This window comes from Cetorhinus maximus, chromosome 7 (genome assembly GCF_964194155.1).
Source record: "Cetorhinus maximus chromosome 7, sCetMax3.hap1.1, whole genome shotgun sequence".
Taxonomy (NCBI): Eukaryota; Metazoa; Chordata; class Chondrichthyes; order Lamniformes; family Cetorhinidae; genus Cetorhinus; species Cetorhinus maximus.
Window position 1 is genome coordinate 127,520,167 of NC_135885.1, and position 26,708 is coordinate 127,546,874.

The window sequence follows — 26,708 nt, forward strand, 5'->3', positions numbered from 1 at the left end:
AGCCAAATCTGGGCAATTACTTTAAATTAAATCATGAGAAGGGAAGGAGGGGCCACGGATTCTAAAAAGCAAATTAAATAATGATTTCAACACTTTTTTTCTTTACATAGGGGATTGTCACATCAAGTAGTGGAGGCAACATCGCTGGAATCATTTAAAAATTAATTGAACACTGCACTGGGGGAAATTTAGGATTATTCCAAGTGAATGAAATAAGAGACTGAATGACCATCCTCAACTATCATCCTCTTGTGATCTTGTGAAGCATAACTATAATATATAGAGGGCAAGATGACAGTTCATCAGTCTCAAAAAATCAATTGGACTGAAGTAGATTTTTGTGCTTAGGTTGTGCATTTTCCTAGTCAATACATTACATTATCCCCTTGGAATAAACAGTTGAAGTTTTTGTTTGAGAATTTCTGACATGTATATTATTCAACAGAGCCCATGTGAAGTCTCTTGGTGCAATGCAAGATGATGCAACATTTAGCAAATTGTTAAGATTCTTCTCCCTTTTTCTAGACCCTACGAAAAGATGCCACTAAAGCATTTTCTCTCTCCTTCAAGCGACCTAAAGTACCCACAGCTCTTTTGTTTACAAATGCATGTGTATAATTATGTTTGGCTTCAATTAATGATGTTTCATGAATGGATGTTGCAACACCTACCTAATAGCCACCCTTAAGGTCAGTTCTAAGATCAAAGCAAAATACTGCGGATGCTGGAAATCTGAAATAATGGAAAAACTCAGCAGGTCTGACAGCATCTGTGGAGGGGGAAACAGAGTTAATGTTTCACGTCTGTATAACTCTTCTTCAGAGCTTAAGAGAAGAAGAGTCATGTGGACTCAAAATGTTAACTCTGTTTCTCTCTCCACAAGTGCTCTCAGAGCTGCTGAGTCTTTCCAGCACTTTCCGTTTTTACTTAAGGTCAGTTCTTCTTGTTTTAGTAACATTGGAACACAATTATTTAGAATGAAAGAATTGTGTGTATAACTGAACTGCAGATAACATTGCTTGGTCACCAACATCTTGTGGGGGCAGAATCCCTCTCCAATTATATCAATGAGCAGGATTTCGGAAGGGCACCCTGTATTAAGGCTTGTCAAAGGAGGACGCCAAGTTCTAGTGCAAATCCAAACAGTGAGTAGGCTTGTTTATCACTTTGACAACAGTTTGTTCCTCTTTTAAAAAAACATTATATAGCATGAACAATAAAACATCAATGTTCTTGTTCCCTGTGCAACAACAATGATATCAAAATCAAAAGCTTTGAATAAAACCCTAGTCTTTTGTTTCTCCAGTAACTGATGGATATACTAAAAATACTGGTAGAATATTCACAGAATCAAATCACATAGTCCTAAACTGAAATCCCTGTTTCATCTGATTCCCAAATGATTCCTAGATCAACCAGGATAAGTTCATCTTAGGCTATACACATTTTCATCTGAATAAATTCATCTTTTGCTCCACCACTTAGCTGGTCTCTTTCATTATGTTTCCCCAAACAGCAATGGAAGCAGCTATATACATGTCAGGAGAAAACGTGGATCATCCTGAAATAGCAAATCCTTTGCATCATCACCAAGTTAGGTTTCTGAAGCATCTTGAGCTTTTTCAAAGGAGATAAAAAAAACAGGGCTTACACCACTCACGCCATTAAACTTAACCTTAAACAGTATGGTGTGACAGGAGAACCTCTACTGTTCCTTTTTAGTAGGATTTAAGTTACCTAGCACAGAATTTGCTTGACTCATGAGCCAATGTCCCCCGCACCACTCCTCCCACCCCCATCGGCAGCCCAACCTTTGGAAACAGTTTTCAAGAGATGGCCTTAGGGCGCTTTCAATGTTAAATTAACAGTTATGTGAGTATGTTCTGTTCAGTAGTCTGCATCATTAATCATCCATTAACTTAATCACATAAAAATTCCTTGGCAAACAGAAACCTATTTCAAAAGGGTGAGAGAACAAAGATGATATGCCACCTTATTTGGTTTGTATGTATTATTATGCCCAGATTCTTCCTCATTGAGTTGTCCAAAGTCATGTATTTAAAATACATGTTTTATAATTACGGCATTCAGGTGGGAATGGTTATTCTTTGAAGGCTGATAACAATGATTATGTTACCCTGTTGTTGTCCAATTAGTAATTCGAGAAAGATGAATAGCTCGTCAAAAGGAATTCTCCTTAAGAACAAGCTTCTCATTGAAAAATTGTAGTCGCTAAAGTGGGATTAATTGTGCATGACGGCTTATTGTGTATTTAAAATGACTTTGCTTCTTGTGTAAAGCTAAAAAAAGACTTGCAACACAGTATTGACAGTCCATTACTAAATATTTGTTTCTAATATTTGAAACAAGTGTTATAATATTGCCTTTCAAGATTGAATCAAAGCCCAAGCCATTGCAGAATAAAACCCAGCAACTTTCTTTTTATAATATATTTTTAAAAATTATCTTTCTCTCAAAAAGTCCATGTAAATAAATGAGACTGTCAAGGTGACACAGTATAAAGTCTGAATTTATTATGTCCACTTCAATACGTTCTTCTGAATATATTTCATTTGTGTGTCTAAATCCATGAGTGCATTTCAAAGCTAATGAAGTGTCACAAATAAATTTATATCCTTGGGCCCAATCAACAACAACGTTTATGCAACATTTTGTCTTGCATATCATGGTAATAAGAATAGACAAAATTATTGCACTGACAACTGCCTAATACCCAGTAGTACTGTGGTGAAAGTTAAAACTAATTTACGGTTTAGCCTTAATTGGCACTCTTTTTATAATATATGAAAGTGCTGCTTACTAATTCAAAAGCATAATGTAATAAATAAAAATTGATTTTCGAGTGAAAGACACTTATAATGCCATCCATGGAAACATGTGCCTAGCTCACGAGTGGCTGTCAACTGTCTCACTGCTCCATGCGTTGAATTTTTTGCCTGAATTTCCAATCACACAGCCAGAGCCTCTATTATTTCCACCCTTTCTTCTCTCAGCAACCAAGAATGCATCCCATCCAGACGGAATGACTTTTACTATTCTGAGGCCTGCCAAAATTTTAAGTACTTTATCTATTTTTCCCATTATTTGGCCTTCACTTGGTAACTGTGCACAAGAAACAATGAAATTAGCATTTATTCAATAGTGAGTCAAAGACACTGATCTTCATTCTTCTCCACACAATGTGCTGCAATATTCCTCAGATTGGTTCTCAAGCGTGATATTGGGAGAGATTTTTATCTTCACCACTTGAGCGGCAATACGGCACAGTGAATCATTCGCCCATTTTAGAACTCACCCAATTTCCTCTCCCTTGATTTCGACAAAAATTCAGTGGCTCCTACACTACGGTGAATATGAAAATCTATGTCATTTTTTAAGATGGTGAATCCTTGATATAGAAAATTAGTAACTCAGATATATGTTCAAACTTATAAAATGTCTATCAAGCAATAAATCCCCTGCCAATCCAAAACTCTCTTCAGATCCTTGACAAAATATTACCAGTCTGCTTAAGTTTCTGTGCCATATACATGGTGATGACCTTTAACCTGTGGAAGCAGTACAGTAAGGAAAATCTCTAATCTCAGTAAGGAAATTTCTTTAAAATGTTTGTTTAATCTGTAATTGTTTTTTAGAATGTTTGTAAAAGGACTTTCATGAGTAATATAGTATAAGAATTTCAGTGCCAGTGTGACGCTAGCTACTTGGGTTTTTTTCCCAAAGACTGGCAAAACATATCAAACAGCATGTTCCAACCACTGTTTGCAATGGACAGGGTACAGGCGGTACCCAACCAGCCCACCACTGCAAAACTCAAAACGCAGTGTCCAACATTAGATGTAATTCCGTGATTGAGGCAAGGGAGGAGATAGCAGGGGCACTGGCAATAATTTTCAATACCTCTCTGGCCACAGGAGAGGTGCCAGAGGACTGGAGGACAGCCAATGTGGTACTGCTTTCAGGGAGGGAGGAAGGGATAAAGCAGGGAACTACAGGCCAGCCGGTCTAACCTCAGTGGTGGGGAAACTATTGGAAGCAATTCTGAGGGACGGAATTAATCTACACTTGTAGAGGCAGGAATTAATCAAGGACAGTCAGCATGGTTTTGGCTGACCAATTTGATTGAATTTTTCGAAGAGGTGACCAGGTGTGTAGATGAGGGCAATGCATTTGATGTAGTCTACTTGGACTTCAGCAAGGTTTTTGATAAGGTCCCGCATCGGAGACTGATAATGAAGGTAAGAGCCCAAGGGATCCAAGGCAATTTGGCAAATTGGATCCAGAATTGGCTGAGTGGCAGGAAGCAGAGGGTGATGGTCGAAGGGTGTTTTTGTGACTGGATGCCTGCGTCCAGTGGGGTTCCACAGGGATCGCTGTTGGGTTCCTTGTTGTTTGTGGTATATATAAACGGTTTCGACTTGAATGTAGGAGGTTGATCAGTAAGTTCATGGATGACACGAAAGTTGGTGGGGTGGTAAATAGTGCGGAGGATAGCCTTAGATTACAGGAGGATATAGATGGGCTGGCCAGATGGGCTGATCAGTGGCAAATGGAATTTAATCCAGATAAGTGTGAGGTGATGCACTTGGGCAGGGCAAACAAGGCACGGGAATACACAATGAATAGTGGAACGCTGGGAAGTACCGAGGATCAGAGGGACCTTGGTGTGCATGTCCACCGGTCCCTTAAGGCAGCGGGACAGATAGATAAGGTGGTTAAGAAGGCACATAGGATGCTTGCCTTAATTAGCCGAGGCATAGAATATAAGAGCAGGGAGGTTATGCTGGAACAGTATAAAATGCTGGTTAGGCCACAGCTAGAGTATTGCATGCAGTTCTGGAATCCACATTATAGGAAGGATGTGTTGGACTAGGGAGAATGCAGAGGAGATTTACCAGGATGTTGCCTGGGCTGGTGAGTTTTAGTTATGAGGAGAGATTGGATAGACTGGGGTTATTTTCCCTGGAGCAGAGGAGATTGAGGGGGGACATGATTGAGGTGTATAAAATTATGAGGGGCATAGATAGGGTAGACAGGAAGGAACTTTTCCCCTTAATGGAGGGATCAATAACCAGGGGGCATAGATTTAAGGTAAGGGGCAGGAGGTTTGGAGGGGATGTGAGGAAGAATTTTTTCACCCAGAGGGTGATGGGTATCTGGAACTCACTGCCTGAAAGGGTGGTAGAGGCAGAAACACTCATAACATTTAAGTATTTGGATGTGCACTTGCAATGCCATGGCATACAAGGCTTGGGCCTAGTGCTGTAAAATGGGATTAGAATAGTTAGGTACCTGTTTGACCAGCGCAGACGTGATGGGCCGAGGGGCTTTTTTCTGTGCTGTAGACCCCTATGACACTAATTGCTCAGAGCTTACATCAATTGTAAAGGTATCAATTGCAATTTTCTTGGATAATAAGAAATACAATCCATGCAACCTGGTGACCCTTGACCCTTGAACAGGAAGGAAATTAAGAAAGAAGCTGTGTGGCTGGCAGACACAAAGGAGAGCTGCAGAAACAAAAGAGAGCTACAAGCAGAGGAGCTGGAGAGTGAAGATGACCAGCTCACAGATGTAGACACAAAGAGAAAGCAGACAGGGAGAAAAAGAGGAACACAGAATTCGTATGAGGGAAATCCACAAAAAAAAACATGAAAAATTGGTTTTCCGTTAAGCAGTAAGAAGAAAAATAGAATTGCACAAACTTTGGGGAAGCAGTGACCTGAAAGGGATTCAATCCTAAGAAGTGATATGAATAGCTCAAACATGCAAAAAAGCTCACAGTTTTTACCAGATGGCCAGATTGTGAGCCAGGTGTTATTGAGAAGGAACTCTGGAAAGCTACAGCATCAGGACTGTCATGACCCAATGGAAAGAGATTTGTAGATGTGTGCCTTAATGACAATAATAATATCTGTGAAACTTGAAGGTGAAAATTGTTGGCAGATAGGAATCCTGACCTACCTTGTATGTAAAGACCAGAAATGTAAATGGACCACCAACATAAATGCTGTGGCTATAACAGCAGGTCAGAGGCTGAGTATTTGTCAGCAAACGACTGATCCCCTGACTCCCCAGAATCTCTCCACCACCTACGAGGCATGTATGCTTATTGCTAAGCCGCCTGTGCTAATCATGCCATCTGCAGCGATCAGGTTACTCACACACAACCAAATTGCAGCCAGGCTGCTCACATGTTTCAAATGCCTTGTTTTTTATCACTCGCCTAACCCTAACCCCAACGCACCCATTCCGGGTGTTCAAACCTCTGTCCACCAATCCCCCTTCTCAGATGTTAGCTGTTACACCATTGTGGGCACACAAGGTGCAATTTACAAATGCAAGTATACGAGGGCATGCTTAATCAACACAGGTCCCGGATGTGATTAGTCAGCCAATGGAAAACCAACATTAACTCCTTCATTTATTTTGTTTTTAATCGATTAAAGTCCCATCAATTAAGGTTAAGCCCACTCTAAGTTCTTGATTTTGTCCAACTTAGTTATTTTGATCTATTTTGTACATAAGTGAATGCTATTTAATGAGATCAGCTTTCTCCACTTATCAAGTTAATTTTCCATTTTTTGATTACTGTGAGCTTGCTGAACCTTCTCCCCCATTCAAAGTGGATCAGCACTGTTATTCATGTTAGGATTAGGATTGTTAATATCCAATTAAAATTCTATTGCATATACCTGAACTACTTTATCCAACATAGACACATTGGATGGAAGCTTCCAATATTTTTGCCAATAAGAACCCTAATGAAAGAGACCCAAGAGCTGGACATACTTTTACTAAGTAAAGAATATTGGGAGAAGAAATAAACCACATTTTTTAAAATGCTGAGATGGATATTTCTCTTAATGGCTGAATAAGTCAATGCATTGCCTTGATCTGAAAGTGAACTAGAGAGAGGAAACAGCTGTATTAAGTCACCAGATCTTAGCTGGAACGAAGGCTGTCTTGTTCATGATGAACCCCAGCAAAATTCAGCCATGGTCCTGGCTTCTGTTGCCCTCCCGGAGCTGAGAATCAGACTCAGGTGTGAAACTATTTGTGTATCATCTGGCACTCACTTGAAGAATGGCTCCTTTAGGTGATGTAATGGAGGGCAGCCATTTCCCAGTGCAGCCATAATCCAACAAGGAATGATACTATTATAAGATGACAGCAGTGAAAAAATATATAAAAGATGAAAAACAGGGAGAGTCAACAGGTGAGAATCCCTAAAAATGCTACAATTCTTTCACTTTGACTGGCCCCATTGTAAAGGATTCTCATTAATCTATTAAAATTCTTCATCTAAGTAGTGTTGGCAACTCAGTGAGCAGCTGCACGGTGCTAGTATTGTTCAGCTGGTCCTTTGATAGGGAGAAGATAAATGTCCATTATGGCACAGTATCATGAAGCTATTAATGTATATGTTATTGGAAATTATTTTTCTTTTAAAATAGAGGTTTAGTCTGTGCGTGTGTCTTAATTGGGTTAAAGCCAGCTAGCCTGGGTGCTTTGATGTGTACTAGTTTTGAGATGTAAGAGAGGTAGAGCGCTTTGCATTTTGTTGAATAGGGCATTCAAGAAGGGGAGTGCTAGCACCTAGCTAGCAGAGTCCAAGCAATGTTCATATTGCTAATAACAGTGGTGCTATGAAAGGGATGTTATTGTTAGAAGAGGTGGCGTTCAAAGGGGCTGGTGATACGATGAGAATTTACTATCAATGAGCTGTGTTAGGTATAACGGAAGGGAGGGCAGGGACAATGTAAGATCAAAGCAGCTTTAAGCCTACAACTATCTCCACAGGAACCAAAGTGAAAGGGAACCTCATTTTGAATTTGTAAGGTGAAAATCCTTCGCCTGGTTTCTGCTAAAAGTCTATGGGTTGCTATTGCCTTAATGGAGGTTAGTTTGGGAATTTGTTAAAAGTTATGATGGCAATAATTTGTAGCTATGTGTATATATTTAACTTGTGTAAAGTAATAAATGTCTCTTTTTTATATATATAAAACCTCTTGAGAGCTGGTGGCCTGATTCCTAAATTGAGAGCTGCACCCCAACATACAAAAATAAAAATATAGGTTATGACAGTTGTTTAAAGTTTCCCTCTGAGATTTTTAAATAATTCATCTTTACTAACTGCTGTGACATAACAACTGGGAGCTGTAGCAGGATAAAAATATTCCTAATTCCTTGATTGGTTTGGAACTGGTGAACCTTAAGGTTACGATTACGAAGAGCACTTTGAATTCAGGAATTGGTGAGGTATTTTAGAAGTGATGAGACTGCAAGGTGGCTTTGGCAACTGCTAAGACTTGCCTGGGGGTGGAAGATATAATTCTGATTGGGTTGGAGAAAATAACCAAAAGGAAGTTAACAGAGTTGGCAGATAAGTTAACATTGGGGTTACCTGAGGGTGCTAGGAAATCAGATATAATTAAAAGTATAGCACAGCACCTATAGTTGGAAGTGAAACCTGACACTAGTGAGTGACAGCTGGAGGTAGTGAGACTTCAGTTACAAATGAAGACGCTTGAATTTGAACAAGCAAAGGAACTGAAAAAGATTGAAATAGAAGCAAAGGATAGAGAAATGGCTTTTAAAAGGGAATTAGAAATTGTGAAGACAGAGAAGGAGGAAAGAGAAAAAAAGAGAAAGAGAGAGAATTCCTACTGAGAATGGTGGCAGTTAAAAAAGAGATGCCGGTAGGTGAGGAAGGATTTATCTCCAGAGTAGAAACCAGTGGGGAGATGTTTAAATTTGTACAAGCTCTTTCAAAGTTTGAGGAAAAAGATATCGAAGCATTCTTTATTTCATTTGAGAAGCTAACTAAACAGATGAAATGGCCAAAGGAACACTGGACGTTATTATTACCGTCTAAGCTGTTAGATAGGGTGCATGAAGTATATGCTTCACTATCAGAAGAAATGTCAGTGAATTATGACGTGACGACACAGGCTATTTTGAGTGCATCTGAGTTGGTTCCTGAAGTATACAGGCAGAAATTTAGGAATATGAGAAAACAGTCTAAATAAACTTACATTGGGTTTGAAAGAGTAAAACAAAGTAATTTTGACCAGTGGATACAGGCATTAAAAATAGAAACAACCTATGCAGCTCTTAGGGAAGTAATTCTTTTGGAAGAGTTTCAAGATTCAATCCCTTTGGTAGTGAGAACTCACGTGGAGGAACAGAGGGTTGATTTTATAAGACAAGCAGCAGAAATAGCTGATAATTATGAGTTAGTTCATAGAGCTAAACCTTTTTTTCATAACCCTCTCAAATTGGAAAAGGATAAAAAGTGGGAAGGTGAAGGGAAGGTAGGTAATCAGGAAAGAGAAGGAATAGCTGGAAGTTCCCAAGAAGTTTCTTTCTCGGAATAAAAAGGAAGGTGCTGAAGGTAGAAGTGACACTCAAATATTGAGGTGTTTTCATTGTAATAAAGTGGGGCACACAAAGTCAGTGTGTTGGAGAGTGCAGGAAAAATCTGCTGGGATTGATAAGGTGCAGAAAAGCCCTGGAAGTAAAACTACTGTAGGCTCTGAGGTTCAGGCACAGGAAACAACAATGGTTAGTGTACAGGTGAAACAGGGAGAATCAATGAAAGGTAAAGAAGTGGGAATGTGTTCACGGTTTACTCAAGAGAATTCTGAGGAGCAGGTTGCAGAAATGTTTAAAGACAATAAGGAGAACTTTCTCCCCGTTGAGTGGGCAGTTCGGGAGTGGGTGCTGCCCACGATCGGTTCCGTGCCACCATTTTACGCGAGTGGGCCAATTAAGGAACTGTCCGTTCTCTCGCAGGCAGAGCCATCAAAGGTTCCACTGGCCAGAGGATGGTCGCCAAGGTCATCGAGGTCAACAGGACAGCAGAGTGAGCAGGCTGTCTCTGATGCCAGTGCCAGCGAGGGGCGTGCACTTAGACATAGCACTCACAAGTGTAAACTTAAGGCACCTTAGGCACTCTATGGGTTTCTCACTGGTGGTTTTATGTTGCCCCGCCATTAGTTCATAACCACTTGGTGTGATGTGTAAATATCGCAATGACGCGCAGTGATGCCGGGGTGCTCGTCCAACATCACCACATGTAATTTTATGCGTTGGCGTGCAGGGCACACCCCTGTCACACCGATGAGAAAATTCTGAACAGGGAAAGATACCGAGGTTTTTTTTGGCCAGGATTGCTTAGGGATGTAGTCAAATTCTGTAGAACCTGTAATATATGTCAAATAACAGGAAAACCACAAATAGTGATTAGGCCGACACCTTTAATCCCAATAACAGCATTCGAAAAACCTTTTACCAGGGTCATCATTGATTGTGCAGGACCCTTCCCTAAGACTAAAAATGGAAATCAGTATTTACTGACACAAATGGATGTGTCTACAAGGTTTCTTGCAACGATGCCTTTAAGGAATATTGCAACTAAGAAGAATGTGAATGAGGTAATTAATTTATTTTCAAAATATGGGTTACCTAAAGAAATACAATCAGATCAGGGGTCAAATTTCATGTTGCGGCTGTTTAAGGAAGCAATGAACAGTTTGGGGATAAAACAGTTTAAGTCAACAGCTTATCATCCAGAGTCACAAGGAGCTTTGGAAAGACGGCATCAAACTTTAAAAATTATGATAAGAGCATACTGTCAGAATTATGCACAGGATTGGGATACAGGACTTCCATTCTTGTTATTTGCTATTAGAGATGCTCCTAATGCATCAACTGGTTTTAGCTCTTTTGATCTAGTTGATGGTCATGAGGTAAGGGAACCACTTAAATTGATTCATGAGAAATTGGCAAGTCAAAGTTCAGAAACTATTCTCCTGGGTTACGTATCAAATTTCAGGGAAAGATTGAACAGAGCACGTGAGCTGGCTAGAGGACATTTAAAGACATCACAGCAAGTGAAGGCAGATAAGAAAGCTAAAACTCACAATTTTATTTCTGGAGAGAAAGTACTAGTTTTGTTACCAGTACTAGGTGATTCATTAAATGCAAGATTTAGTGGGCCTTACAGGATTGAAAAGAAATTGATTTCATGCTTCAAAATTATATCATTGAATCTAGTTGCAGTAATTGAAGTTCGCCTATTGTAGTGGTACTGAAACCGGATGGAACACAAAGACTAAAGTATGAAAACAATTTCATAGAAAGCCTATGGGTTGCTGTTGTCTTGATGGAGATTACTTTGGGAATTTGTTAAACGTTATGATAATAGTAATTTGTAGCCATGTGTATATATTTAAATTGTGTAAAGCAATAACTGTCTCATGTATTTTGATATAAAACCTCCCGAGAACTGATGATCTGATTCTTGAATTTAGAGCTGCATTTCAAACATACAAAAATAAAAAGATAGGTTATGACAGTTGTTTAAATTTTCACGGTGGGATTTTTAAATAACTCAGCTTTACCAACTGCTCGGTCATAACACCAACACCAATAACAATCATCCCCTGGCCTTGTATACTTCGTCAGTACCTGTGGCAGAGGTTCATTATCAGTACTTCCTGGCACAAATGCCAGCAACAAAGCATTATGGATTTCCGTGCCTAAAATGTCAAGGATGATTGTCCTGTAGGCAGGAATGGATGAAAATCATACCCAGTTGTGGTGCTCCCATAAGCTTTCTTGCTGACTTGATATTTTTCCAGATTCTGTTGTAATGAAAACCTTTGAAATTGTTTTGAAGGAAGAGAGGAGTCAGCTTGGATTTAGAAAAGGAAAATCATGTCTGACTACCTGTTAGAATTCTTTGAAACCAGTGATATACACTTGTAATGCTTCCAACAAAATTTAATTTAGCAATTAATGACTGATCTGATTTAAGGAAGGGGGGTTAAAGGAAGATGCTGATATAATACTAGACACCCAGGCTGGAAATATTTTAAAGCAAAAGCAAGTTATGCATGTGGATTGGTTTTGAATCCTTTATTATCTTTCAAATATGAAAATGCATCCTTCATGATGCAATTCACCTTGATGTACTGTTTTAGAAAAGATTTGGGTTAGACTTTCTCCTTTGAGCACAATGAGCAATCCAGGTGTAAATTGGATTCAAGCTGTGCTAGCTTTTCAGGCAAATTTAAGTTTAAGTTCCTGCTAAAATTATTTGCATAATCAGAAAACATAAGTTTATTCATGAATCAGAACAATCAGGCAATCTTTTAGAAAAGGATTGTTTATTTTCTTTTTTTGAAAAAGAATCCTTGAAATGTTTAAGTGTGGTAACCTGTTTTATTAATAGAGTTCAAAATGATTTTATCACAAAACATAAGCATTCATAGTCAGTGTTTAATCCACCGCCTGTGAGTAACCTGATTTAAATATCTGAAAATTAATTTAAGAAAATATGCAGAACCATTTGCTAGTTTTGTTGGGTGATAGGAGCACGTGAGAGTTTATGGGCAAGACTGTCTCCAATTCTCACATATGCAGGAAATGTCTCTGTCTGCAGTCACACTGGCACAGAGATGCTATGTGGAACCTTCCCAACCTTGTATAGACAGCTTTGATGGTGGGTGGGGTTGTGAGGGTGTGGTAGCTGGAAAAATTGGACAGAAGAAGGCCAGGGCAAATTTCCTGACAAATTCCCACCTCCAGGAATTTTCCCATGAGATTAATGGGCAGCCAATCAACATATTTAAAAGGACAATTAACCCTTAGTCTTGCACAGCAGTGCAATATTACAGGAGGCAGAAGGGCATCATGCTGTGTCAGGAGCCCAACAGTGCATTGGATGTGACCTCGTGGCAGGAGGACTACAGAGGCTGCTGTCCATGCCACTTTTACAGCCACAAGACTGAAATCGTGACCCTCCCATTGGGCATCCTGTGTCCAGGCCCACCCGTCTGTTAATTGGCCACTTCCCATAATGCCACAGGGTGCATCTCTGAGACGAACAGAGTTGGGACCCACAAATTGTCTTGATAACTGTAAGTTCTTAAAGTGGAGAAGGACACTCACTGAGTGTGGTGTGAGTTTGAGACCCTCTAAAACCTAAGGAAGGGAAATGAATTTCTGGTTAGTTTTATCCAGAGCACGGTCACAGCTCAGAGGTAAATGCAGGAAAGGAAGGATGTGACAGACACGGAAACGGGTAGCGGGCACTTAAGAAAGGTTGAGAAAGAGGTCCTGCAGGCACTGGTCCTGTCAAACAGGTACAATGTACTGGCTACCTGTGAAGCCAAGGAGAATGAATGTGAGGAGGACAGGTACAATGCAGACCAAGGCACCCTAGATCTGAAGTGTGTACAAGGGTGGGGGAGAGCAGAGTAGAGGTGTATTAGTGACAGAGGACTCTCTTATTAGGGAGATAGTTCATGTTCTTTGTTATCATGAATGAGAATACTTAAGGGAGTCTTGCCTACCCTAGGGAAAACAAAATTCCAAGCCGCAGTCTATCTGAGAAGATAGATAGGTTTAGTGATCAGCTTAGTGAATTCTTTGAGAATTTTCCTCATGTTTATTGTGTGGTCAAAGATCATATTCTTGGAATACTGAAAGCACATTTGGGAAAATATGAATGAGTTCATTGGTTGGCTTTGTGGTACATTCAATTTGATTATCAACAGTTTTCCTGGCAGTTCACTAATATTTGTCAGCATCAGTATTGTTCAGTTTGCAGTTTATGTCCTTATTTATTGTAGTTGCTGGTGCTTGAGCTAATCAGGATTTTAAGTCTGATAGACTCATGTGGCACATTGCAAGTGGGATACTTCTCTACACTTGATCGAAGTGGATTATATGCCCTGGTCCTTTCTGAGGTACAGAAGCAGGAACCCCTGGAGTTCATAAGAACCTGTCTTCACCGAGTCCCAGCTTTCTACTGGTGTGTTCGACCAATGCCATGAAAACTGGCACGAGAGGCTCATGGGGGTTGCAGAGGCTACACGGGTTAGCTGATGGCAACACCGCTGTACTTTCCAACTTTCCACGTTCCACACGTGGAAAACAGTACGAGCAGTTGATTCAAGCTGTCAGGAGCCTCCAACAGCTGTTTGTACTATTAAGAATCACGGAAGGCAGTGGGAACTTCAAGGAGCCTCAACAGCTGATATGTGAGATAAGGTCAGCCTGTTACAGTGTCCTGGTTCCATTTATGTCTCCATGGTTCTGTTGCAAAGTAAGCCATTGATTGGGTGCAACCATAATGAACGCAGATTTTAAAAACAAAACAAAATAGCCGGCATGCTTTTTCCTCAAAATGTATAAGAAGTGACTTTGTAATTGACACCACTGCTTATTAAAAAATAGTAAGCACCATTTGCCCAATTTAGGCAGTTATCTGGGTTAAGTAAGGGCGGGAGAGAGGAGGACCCAGAGACAGACAGCAGCACTGAAAAGAGCGGGAGGGAGAGGGACCCAAAGACATACAGCAGCATCTAAAAGAGTGGGAGAGAGGAGGACCCGGAGACAGACAGCAGCACCGAAAAGAGTGGGGGAGAGGAAGACCCAGAGACACACAGCAGTACTGCAAAGAGCTATACAATCCATGGTCCTAGAGCAGACCGATCACATTCTGAGAAAAGACAAAGTGTGACATCACAGGAAAATGGACGGTTAATTGGCTAGCAACTATTGGTCTTGTTTATCTTTCAAAGTTTGGATAATTTTAGTAATTGTAAGGTTTTATTATGAGTAGTAGGGTTTACTAATAGTAGTAAAACTTATTGGATTGGCTGGTGAGTGTTCCCTATTTTTCTTAATTAAGGAATTAATATTAATTAAAAATGGCAAGGCATGTGATGTGTGGCAGCTGCAGACTGTGGGTTTTCATGGAGACCTTTGTGATTTCAGGCAAACGCATCTGCTGTAAGTGTCAGCAATTGGTGGAACTTCGGCTCCAAGTCATTGAGCTGGAGGCCGAGTTACAGACATTGGGACACATCAAGCATGGGGAAAGTTACCTGGGCACTGTATTCCAGGATGTGGTCAGACCTAATAGGATAGGGTCAACTGATTTGGTCCATGGTCAGGAACAGGAAAATGTGATTCAGGTATGGGGATCATGAAGGTAGAAGTGGAGGAGCCTCAGCCCTTGCAATTGTCCAAACAGTTGCATCTTGTATGGATGAAAGCAGGGTGGATTTTTTAAACATTTTTTATTATTCACTAATGGGATGTGCATGTCTCTGCCTCGGCCACTATTTCTTTCCCATCCGTAATTTGCCCTTGAGAAGGTGGTGGTGAGGTGCCTTCTTGAATCGGTGCAGTCCATGTGGTGTAGGTACACTCACAGTGCTGTTAGGGAGGGAGTTCCAGGATTTTGACCCTGTGACAGTGAAGGAATGGCGATATATTTCCAAGTCAGGATGGTGAATGTCTTGGAGGGGAGCTCGCAGGTGGTGATGTTCCCATGTACCTGCTGCCCTTGTGTTTCTAGATGGTAGTGGTCGTGTGCTTGGAAGGTGCTATTTAAGGAGACTTGGTAAGTTGCTGCAGTGCATCTTGTAGATGGTACACACTGCTGCCACTGTGTGTTGGTGGTGGAGGAAGTGAATGTTTGTGAATGGGGTGCCAATCAAGTAGGCTGCTTTGCCCTGGATATGTCAAGCTTCTTGAGTGTTGTGGGAGCTGCACTCATCCAGGCAAGTGGGGAGCATTCCTTTATACTCCTGAGTTGTGCCTTGACTTTGGGGAATCAGGAGGTGAGTTATTCACCACAGGATTCCTAGCCTTTGACCTGCTCTTGTAGCCACAGTATTTATATGGCTAGTCCAGTCAAATTCCGGTCAATGGTAGCCCCCAGGATGTTGATAGTAGAGGGTTCAGCGATGGTAGTGCCATTGCATGTCAAAGGCCGATGGTTAGATTCTCTCTTGTTTGAGTTGGTCATTGCCTGGCATATGTGTGGCACGAGTGTTACTCGCCACTTGTCAGCCCAAGCCTGGATATTGTCAAGGAATTGCTGCCTTTGGACATGGACTGTTTCAGTATCTGAGGAGTTGTGAATTATGCTGAAGATTGTGCAATCATCAGCGAACATCCTCACTTCTGATTTTATGATGGAAGCAAGGCCATTGATGAAGCAGCTGAAGATGGTTGGGCCTAGGACACTACCCTGAGGTCTCCTGCATTCCATTTCCTGATACCGAGATGATTGATATCCAACAACTCCAACCATCGTCCTTTTGTGCTAGGTATGACTCCACCAACGGAGAGTTTTCCCCTGATTCCCATTGAGTCTAGTTTTGCCAAGGCTACTTGATGCCACACTCAGTCAAATGCTGCCTTGATGTCAAGGGCAGTAACTTTCACTTCATCTCTGGATTTCAGCTCATTTGTCCATGCTTGAACCAAGGCTGTGATGAGGTCAGGAGCTGAGTGGTCCTGAAGGAATCCAAACTGTGTCAGTGAGCAGGTTATTGCTAAGCAATTGCTGCTGATAACATTGTTGATGACCCCTTCCATTACTTTACTGATGATCAAGAGTAGACTGATGAGGTGGTAATTGGTTGGGTTGGATTTGTCCTGCTTTTTGTGCGCAGGACATGCCTGGGCAATTTTCCACATGGCCGGATAGATGCTAATGTTGTAGCTGTACTGGAACAGCTAGATAAGCAAACTGACCATGGCACCATAGTACAACAAGCCATTCAAGCATGGAGAGTTCATAGGATTTAGTGGTAGTAGTGGAAAGTATAGTTAGAGGGACAGGCACAGTTCTCTGCAGCCAAGAGCGAGAGCCCAGAAGGCTGCGTTGCCTGACTGGTGCCAGGGTTCAGGACATCTGCTCAGGGCTTTAGAGGAATTTACAATGAGAGGTGGGTGATCCAGTTGTCATGGACCACATAGGTGCCAACAACATAGATAGGGTTAGGGAAGAAATTCTGCTTAGATAGTATAAGGAACTAGGGGTAAATTAAAACAAGCAGAACCTCAAAGGTAATAATCTCTAAATTATTACATGAGCCACGAGCAAATTGGTGTAGGGTAATAAGATTAGTGGCTCAAAGGTTATGTGGAGGAAATGGGTTTCTATTCATGAGGCACTGGCACCAGTAGTGGGGCAAGTGGGAGCTGTACCATTGGGGCAGTCTTCACCTGGACCATGCTGGGACTAGTGTTCTGCCAAGTTCTATAACGAGGTTGGTTGAGAGGGCTTTAAACAAAATAGTGAGGGTGAAGGATCAAGTGAGGGAAAATGTGATAAATTAAAGAGAGAGGACAAGGCAAGAGAGCAAGGTAGCAATATGGGAATTGATTATCTGAGTGTGGCAGGAAGGGACAGAGCTTACAAACTCAAAAGTGCACCAGCAGATAAGGCTTGAGGTTGTAAAAATAATTTAAAAAAAGAATTAAAGGCATTCTAGTTGAATGCACACAGCATGCACAACAAGATAGATGAATTGATGTCACAAATGGAAGTAAGCAGGTCTGATCTAATTGCTATTGCAGAGACACGACTACAGGGTGACCACTGCTGGGAACTGAATGTTCAAGAGTGTTCGACATTTAGAAAGAATAGCCAAAAAGGAAAAGTATATCGGGTAGCATTGTAAATCAAGGATGAGGTCAATACCTTAGCGAGAAAGAATCATAGATCGGAGGATCAAGATATCAAATCAGTTCGGGTGGAGTTATGGAAAAGTAACGGATAGTAAATATTGGGAGGAGTTTTTAAATAGCCACCAAACAGTGCTGTTAATGTAGAACATTATGTAAATCATGAAATTAATGGTAATACAGTAATCATGGGGGACTTCATCTACATATAGATTGGGTTAACCTAACTAGCACCAAGGCTGTGGAGGACAAATTCTTGGAATGTATACAAGATGATTTCCTAAAATAGTTTGTTGAGGAACCAACTAGAGAATGATTTATTTCAGATCTTGTACTATGCAACAAGAAAGGGCTAATTAATAATCTCATTGTCAAGGAGACTCTTGGGAAGAGTGACCATAATATGATGGAATTTTACATTGGGCAGAATATTATGCTCAGTGAGCGGTCGCACATAAAATGACGTGCAATGATGTTGGGCGAGTGTCCCGATGTTATCGCACAGTCTTGTGATATTTCATTCAGCGGGTGTGTGCCTGAGTCAACTGCACGCCTGCTGACAATTAAAAGGCCTATTAAGGCCATTAAGAAGCTAATTAAATTCAAATTGATGCTGCCATCCAACCTAACAGTTGGCGGGCAGACGAAAAGGCCAAGCATCCTTTACATTTTTTAGGAATCCTCATCTATGTGCAGGATGTCCCTAGACGTGTGAAATCATCAGCAGCACTGGTTCTCAGTCATCTGCAGGAATGGAAAGTGGCATCTATAGACCCTGGATGTCGCTGGGCGCCGACCAGCCATGGCTCGCTGTCGCTCCTAGGCAGCATGTGTGGGAGCCCCTGCTGCCCCTTCTTCATGAGGTTGTTGCTCCTGCCTTTGCACAGCCAGGAGCCCCAGTTGCTCCCTTCTCCATCTTCTACGGTCTCTGCAGGCCATCAGGCATACAGCTAGGTCTCCAGGATCCATAATCCTGATGTGGTCCTCTTGCAGCATGAAAGACAGAGAGATGTGGTTATCATGGCTGTACTTAGCACCTTTCCTGGCCCTGTGTGATCGCCCCTTAATGCTTCCCGGAGAGTGCTGGTCACCCCTCGGATGGCCAGATATGAATGCCCTGCATGGCTGCCCTGTCAACCTGCGACATGGGGGACACTGGTCCAAACCAGGATGCTGAGATTGCAAGGGGTTGTGAGCACCTCCAGCAGTGACTGCTCAATGGCCAGTGTTAGCGAGGAGATTGTACAACGTGTGCAGTCCAACTGCTCCATGGTTCAATAAAGTGGTGGTGGACTTAAAGTCTATGCTGGGGTACGGCACAGGTATGGAGCGCTTGGTGGCCCTTTGATACCTCCACATTGCTTAAATGGGCAGACAGGGCAAGAGCCTGACCCCAATTGTATCATTATGGCTGCACCTCATCTGTCTCAGTTGCAGAGGCATGGTCAGTTTATACAGGCGTCCCCAATGTGTAGCCACTTCTCTTGCTTGCCCTGCCCCCCACCTCGATTGCCTGTGCATGGGACGCAGCGCCAGGGCAGCACTTGACCACCCCCACCCCCACCAACCCCACCGACAATGGCTACCTCCGAGGCGGGCCAGCACTTGCCCCCGGACACCCCACCCCCACCGCGGTCCCGGCCCCCAACCGCCACACCCCCACCCCTCCCCACCGCAGCTGCCTACGAAGCTGGCCAGCACTTGACCCCGGACACCAACTCCCCCCCTCAGTAGTCGCCTCCGGTGCCAGGCATCAGTTGCCCCGCCCCCCGGTGCCCCTGAGGCCTGTAAACAACGGTTCAGCAGTGGAGAACGCTGCTGCTCACTCACCTCCGTTCCCCCGAAGTGAAGGCCGCCCACTGCGTGCTGTTGTGAAACACATCGGCGTGCTTTCCCGCCAACGTGGACGGACGATACGGCGGGATTCCAAGAGCCTGGCAGGACGGCCTTTTAATTACACGTTGATGTATTACAATTAGCTCCCTGCCGACCGATGGCAGGAAACACGGCTCACTGCTGGCGGGCTGAGCGGACGATTGCGACCTGCCCTCGCCGTCGTGAAGCAGGTCACTCCATATTTTCCGCGCACACCACCTGTCACTCCGGCCGCCAGTGGGTTCAGAAAATTCCGCCCATGGTGTGGAAAAATGTGGAGTTATCCACTTTGGTGGGAGAAACAGAAATGCAAAGTATCCCTTAAACGGTAACAGATTGGGAAGTGCTGATGTCCAAAGGGACCTGGATGCCCTTCTTCATAAGTCACTGAAAGTTAACATGCTGATACTGTAAGCAGTTAGGAAGGCAAATGGTATGCTGGTCTTTATTGTAAGAGGATTTGAGTGCAGGAGTAAATAAGTCTTGCTGCAATTGTGTAGAGACCGCACCTAGAGTATTTGTACAGTCTTGGTCTCCTTACCAAAGGAAGGATATACTTCCATAGAGGGAGTACAATGAAAGTTCACCAGACTGATCCCTGGGATGGAGGGATTGTCTTATGAGGAGAGATTGAGGAGACTGGGCCTATGGGCCTATATTCTCCAGAGTTTAGAAGAATGAAAGATGATCACTTTGAAGCATACAACGTTTTTTACAGAGCTCAATAGGGTAGATGCAAAAAGGATGTTTCCGCTGTCTGGGGGGGTGGGTGGATTGTTGGGCTGTCGCTTTAGAGCCAGGCAGTCTCAGGATATGAAGTAGACCATTTATGACTGAGATGAGGAGGAATTTCTACACTCAGAAGGTGGTAAACCTTTGGAATTCTCTGCCCCAGAGGGCTGTGGAAGCTCAGTCATTGAGTATATTCAAGATATAGATTGATAGATTCCAAGATGTTGAAGATATCAAGGGATCAGGGGATAGTCCAGGAAAATAGCATTTAGGCAGAAGATCAACCATGATCTAGTTGAATGGTGGAGAGGTTCGAGGGGCCGAATGGCCTACTCTTGCTCCTATTTCCTATATTTCTATGTTCCTAGGGCAGTGTAACTAGTGGAGACTGTAACCCCTGGAATTGGTTGCCAGGAATTGGTTATCAAGAAGGCAGGCTAAGATGAGGTGGTGTGGTATTAGTTCACTCAGTGAGTTGTGATGCGATGCATTTGTACTTTTAAGGGAGTGTGTCTTAAACTGTGGCCCATCACTATCCACCACAAAATAGGATGTAGCCTATAATCCCATGACTCTGTAGACAGAATACAGCAGCTGTCCTACAAGGCCAAACATATTTGCACAGCCTCCCAGTTATCATTGTCCGTGTGAACTCTTATCCTCAATTAAAGAACGCACATTTTTGTCTTTACAATCCTTGTTTTATGATTGGTACATTTGCGATACAGAGAGGAATGCAACAAGTTTGGTTTGTTGTGGCAACAGGCACTCTTACATGTTTGCTGTAGTCTGGAGCTGTGGATAGTGATGGTAGACGCTTCAACTTTCTGCGATGGGGGCATTAAATTTATTTAAAATTTGACGCTGCAATGAGAAGGTGACAGGGATGCTATTCTAAAAGGGTGGAATCAAATGGGCTGACCTGTCTCCTTTATCCAAATATATCTTGTGATTGTTCCAATGCACAGTGACAGCCATGGTACTGAAAGATTGATTCATATTCAGTAATAGCCTTCATTATTTAAAATTTCAATAATCAGCTAATGCTAAATACTAGCTATATGTGGTGTGATCTTCTAATTTCTCAGAGCTGCAATAACTCTTTACTATGCTTAAAAGAGTAACGTGACAGTGGTGATCATTTTTGCACAAATAAAAAAAATGTGTGATGATCCAATAAGGTGTAAACAATTGAATTTTTTTTTAATTTAATTAGGGACAGTTACCTTAACAATTTCTAAGTACTACTGCATTGTTTGAAAATATATACAGCATATACAGCAGCAAATAGTGTCAAAGTAAAATCTACAATGAATAGCTCATCAAAGCACTCAAACTTATACATTTAATTCACCGGCATGAATTTTGTGGTCCCAAAGCAGGACGAAAGCAGGATGGCAAAAAAAAATAATGACCACCGAGTGGCATGAGAGGAAGTCCCGCCTCCGTTTCCACCAGCAGCCATTTTGCGGGGGGGCGGCACAGCACGCGGGACAGGAAGCCCGCTTGCTATTGAAAGGCCCAAGGTCAAACCTTGCAGGATTTTCACCAGGTTGGGTGGGCTTCAGAAACCCTCCATGATTTTGAGTCAGAAGAGACAGGAGCAGCCATGGAAGGCCAGGAAACCTCCTGAAAGGCAAGTTAGAGGATTTTTAGCGACTTAAAATTGGCATTGGCAGCAAGTTAACATAGAGGGAGGTCAGTCAGGAGGGGGGTAGAGGCAGAGGGGCATCTCTATAGAAGTGCCAAATTTTGGGTAGGCACTGATTTTGTTGACCTTTCTCTCAGGGGGCTGACCCATGAGTCTCCACTCTGCATTTTTAAGTGCCGGCAACTAAGGTTCTGTTGCCGGCACTTCTATGAGATCATCGGAACCCTTGGGGGAAAAAAAATGGCAGCCAAGGTGGTCCTTTTAGCAGGCCTGCTCTTAGGCCGTCCCACCTTGATTCCCACCTCGGCTCTGCCAATTGATATGGCACAAAGTGGGGTCTTCCACCGGGAAAATCCCGTTACCCAGCAGCCTGGGGACAGAGGCTGAATCGCAATGGATGGATTCGTCCTGCCTCCTGATTCCCACATCCAACATGAAAACCTGGCCTACCATGCCCGTATTCCAACTGCAGTTTACTAAATAGAATTCTGAAGGCTCAGGAATAGTGCAGAAAATAGCTGCGCAGACAGCATTGTACCTAATAACTCATAGTAGGAAATGCACTAGTAAATGGCAAATTTGCCAAGTTACAAAATACTGTCATTTTCATAGTTAATATATCTAATGATACAAATAGATAATGTATTTGTCATTGGTCAGGAGCTACAAAAACTATTATTCGCCTGGTCAATCATTTCCCATTGATTTAGACTTTGGTTTTAGCTCATTCAGTCTCATCATGGTGATCAAAATATTGGACTGTTAAGTGATTTGTCACAATCATAATCACAGGAACTACAAATTGCAATCATTAAACCATCACACATTAGACACATACTGGATAGATGGAGCCCAGGGCTTTGTTCTGGCAAATAATATGGCAAAAGAATGCATTGTCTCATTTTCATAATTGTACAATTTGAGGTATAAATTGGATTTAAATATCACACATTGTCTAAAGGGTTCATTCTGTGAAGTGAATATGCCAAATAATTGCCAGCACTTATTTCCAAAAAGGTAGACCTTCTTTGCAGTCAACTTCAATTTGTTTGGGTTTGCCAAACCAGTAGCAAAAGTAAATGTGTTGGACAAAACAATTGGGCTATGCATCTCCACACAAGCTACAGTATCACCTTGGCATAACTTTGACAGGTTGGACCAGGAAAATCTTTGAGAATGGTTCTGCTGGCTCTTGCTAATCCTGCCACTGGGAGGTGAAGTGACCTAGAGCGTAAATATTCATGTTATCTGGCAGGTAATTAGACATAAGTGATGGAATTATATCATAAGATATATTTTTAGCCACTTGCTCCCTCACGTAAGAAACCCATTGGCCCATCCAGTATCCAGCTGTACTATGGGCAGACGTAAGAGGATTTCAATTTTAAATCCTCTGAACTGGCAATGATTCCAAATCCATAACTCGACAAATCTCAAAACAGCCAGCCGCAGATTTTGGATGTTCCTTCCAACCATTTTCTGCCCATCCCCTCCCACACTCCAGTGGGAGCACGCAGCTCCTCCTTACTTATGCAAAACAGCTTAATCCTGGAAAATGAGCTTGGATCAGGGTTACATTCTTATGGTGGATAGAACTCCCAGCCTGTCATAGATACACCGGGATTCTAGTAGAACAGATAACTTTAGCCCTGATAAATACACTTTTGAATAAAAACCATTTTATCAAGTTCTTCACAAAACACGTCTGGAAGTGATGATACCTAATGGAACTGATGAGAATATTGCAAACTGGTAGAAAAAGTAACTAGAAACCTCATCACTAAGCACTTTTTCATACTGATTTTACACATAAGGTGACAGGACTTCAGTGGAATCAGGCACAAATACAAAGAACACAGATGTTTCACAAAATTAACTTTGATAATTGCTGATCCCACAATTCAAGCTGCAGAATATGAATCGAGATGTCAAATTTGGTTTGCAAACTGCATGTGATAAAAAATATTCATAGCTCTAGACAGACAGAATATGTGGTACCTAATTAATTACCCATTTTAAAAAATGTTCCATTTGGACATATTTCAACTAACCTACCTGAATAATGTTTTTTGTTTTGTTTCAGTTCCTAAACAACACTTACCTATTATGCTTTACAGCCAGAGCTTCTCTCTCTGCAATTATTATACCTCAGCTTTTATGTCTGACTCATTTGGTGTAATTAATAAGAGATCGTCCTGAAAGTGTGGCTGTCAATTTACCTGAGTTGTTTGTCCACATTAATTCAAATGTGTTTGCCATTTTACTGTGGAGGGTGAGGAGATGAGCCATTCTGGTAATAGCTTAGAGTAGCCTAAAGTGACCCTGTGCCCTACACTCTGGTGGACAGGTTTCAATTTAAAAATGCTACCTTTCAGAAATTTAAAACTATGTGAAATTTGCATAAGAACATCTTGATGACAACTGTGCAAATGAATGGTACTATATTTAGGCATTTCAAAAATAAACAAAACTAAAGCACATTTTTACAATCAACATTGTGTTGACTGCCAAGAAAGATAAAGATGCTTTTCATCAGGATAACAATATTACTTTAAAAGGACATTTTAATGACAGCATATAGAGAGGATGATATCATGAGTAGCGTATGTGGCTAAATGAAGTCTGGAAATTGCTATCTGCTGACAAATAGTGAGCTAATTAAAAGTTAGTAGAGTGTATTTTCTGTTGCAAAGTTCAGGTAAGTCCCTGGTGCTTTCTCTTGTCCAAGTAGTTTTTAGGCAGGAACTAAAATAAACGTACCCCAAAACAGTGCAAAGAAGATGAAATGCTTGAACTTCTTGCTCACTGTTTTGCGTATGATCTTGCTGTATTTGCTCTGTTGAAAAAAAATGTGTAATGATCTCTCTCCCTCTCTCTCCCTCCCTTCTTTCCTCTTTCTCAAAGTGAGCAGGGCAATTTAAAGGAAGCAACATTGAATCCTCTTTCTCAGCTGTGAACTGCAGCTAAGCAACAGTTGAGCACCTTAAATAGCAATGGAAAGGCAAGCATCGCCGATTACTCACCAATTGCTGCAGACTTGAGCATTAGCTCCCGGATCTTCCGATAGCAACTGCAGCGAATATTCAGACGTGCGCCATGGGAAGTTTAAACTTCCAATGAGCAGAATTATACTGTCTGGGCCCCTCCGAGTATGTCTCCGACACTGACCTTAGTGTCAGAGACTTGGGCTTGTTGCCCTATATTTACCCAGGTAGTTACCGCTCATCCTTCTCTCTTAATCTCAGGCATAGGACAGTGATTAACAGTGCAAACTGCATGGGGAAGATCTAAAAAAAAATGTCCCTGACAATGCTCACAGCCCAATCTCTCTTCCAACAATGCTCACCCCCACAGAAGCCCAACAATGCTTACTGCCCCTGACCCACCCCTGACAATGCCCACACTCACTGCATCCCTGATGATGCTCAACCCCCACAGCCTCGACAATGCTTACCTCCTCCCCTTCCCCTGACATTACTCATGTTGCCCCTGCACATCTGACAATGCTTATGCCTCCCCTCACCCCACTCCCTGACCATCCCAATAGGAAAAAAAAACAGTTCGGACCAGTACTCTTATTTGCCAGTTTTTACTGTTTTGTCATTCATGGGATATGTTCACTTCATAAGGGTGGGCACGTAGCCTCACTGCTCCTTCTCCTCTCCAGTCCAGCTTGTGGATGCTCACAGCGATGACTCACACCTCACTCTGGGACCGGAATTCCCAAGCTGAAAGAGCAATAAAAGGCAAGGCCATACTTATATCACATTCAGTGAAAACCACCATGGCAATGGGATCTTTTTCATCCACCAGAGCAGGTGATGGGGCCTCGGTTGAATATCTCATCTGAAAGACGGCACCTCTAACAGTGCAGCACACCTTCAGTACTGCACTGGAGTGCCAGCCTTGATTGTTGTGCTCAAATGCTGAGTGGGACTTGAACCCAGAACCTTGTGACACAGAGACAAAAGTGCAGCTGACTTGTCAGATCCATCAGGTTCCATGGCAATGGCACTGACCAGAAGATCAGGACCTATTTGCCATGTAGGAAGTCGGGGGGGAAGGGGAGTCGGGTACTGGGGCCTAGTCAGGTCGTATCAGAGGTGTCAGGTGGTGGGAGAATAGTCAGGTTGAGAGCTGGTGGACAGGAAGGAGTCAGGGTTTGAAGAGGTGTTGGAGGTCTCTGTTGTATTTTTACCCAGTAGTTGGACTGGAGTTTTCTCTGTAACTTTTTCTTGGTAATTATCAAGATAATTAAGTCAGAACTGTCTGAAACCTCCAACTCTAATTCAGAGTTTGAGACTTTTTTGAAAGGTCCATGGAGGCTGGGGAATTGCCCATTGGAAGTTCAAACTTTCCAGACAATTCGCATGGAGCCATTACACTGCGACTTCTGAGGGGTCCAGTAGTGCAACTTGCGGGGTACATCCAATCTCCAACGACCCGGAGTCCGGAAGATCTGGGCCAATACGTTAGGGGAATAAGATGTCTCTCCAGTAATGTTGACTAGTGCTTTCAAAATTGATAACTACTGTTATAGTTGAGGCTAAAGTAGATTACAGATCTGTGGGACTATCTTCAATTCTGAAGGCAATAATACACAATCATTATCTGGTAGCCATGCATGGGCCTACAGATGCAAAGGGTTGCAAAGAGGTGGATGCAGAATACGCGTCCCTGGTGTCATCTGATATCTCTGATAGCCTTCTTTGTTCTTGACTGTCTTCATATCACAGCTTTCAGTGGTGAATTGCACTGGTGACCAGGAAACTTGGTTGGCCACCAATGGTTTAAAAAAAAACTAGCCCTGACATAATATCACATCTTAGAAACCGCATAAAGAACCCTAACACAAAACAGGCAATATTAATCAGAGCGTAGTAAACATTTAAATACAAGGAGTCCCCTAAGAGTACAAATTTTACAT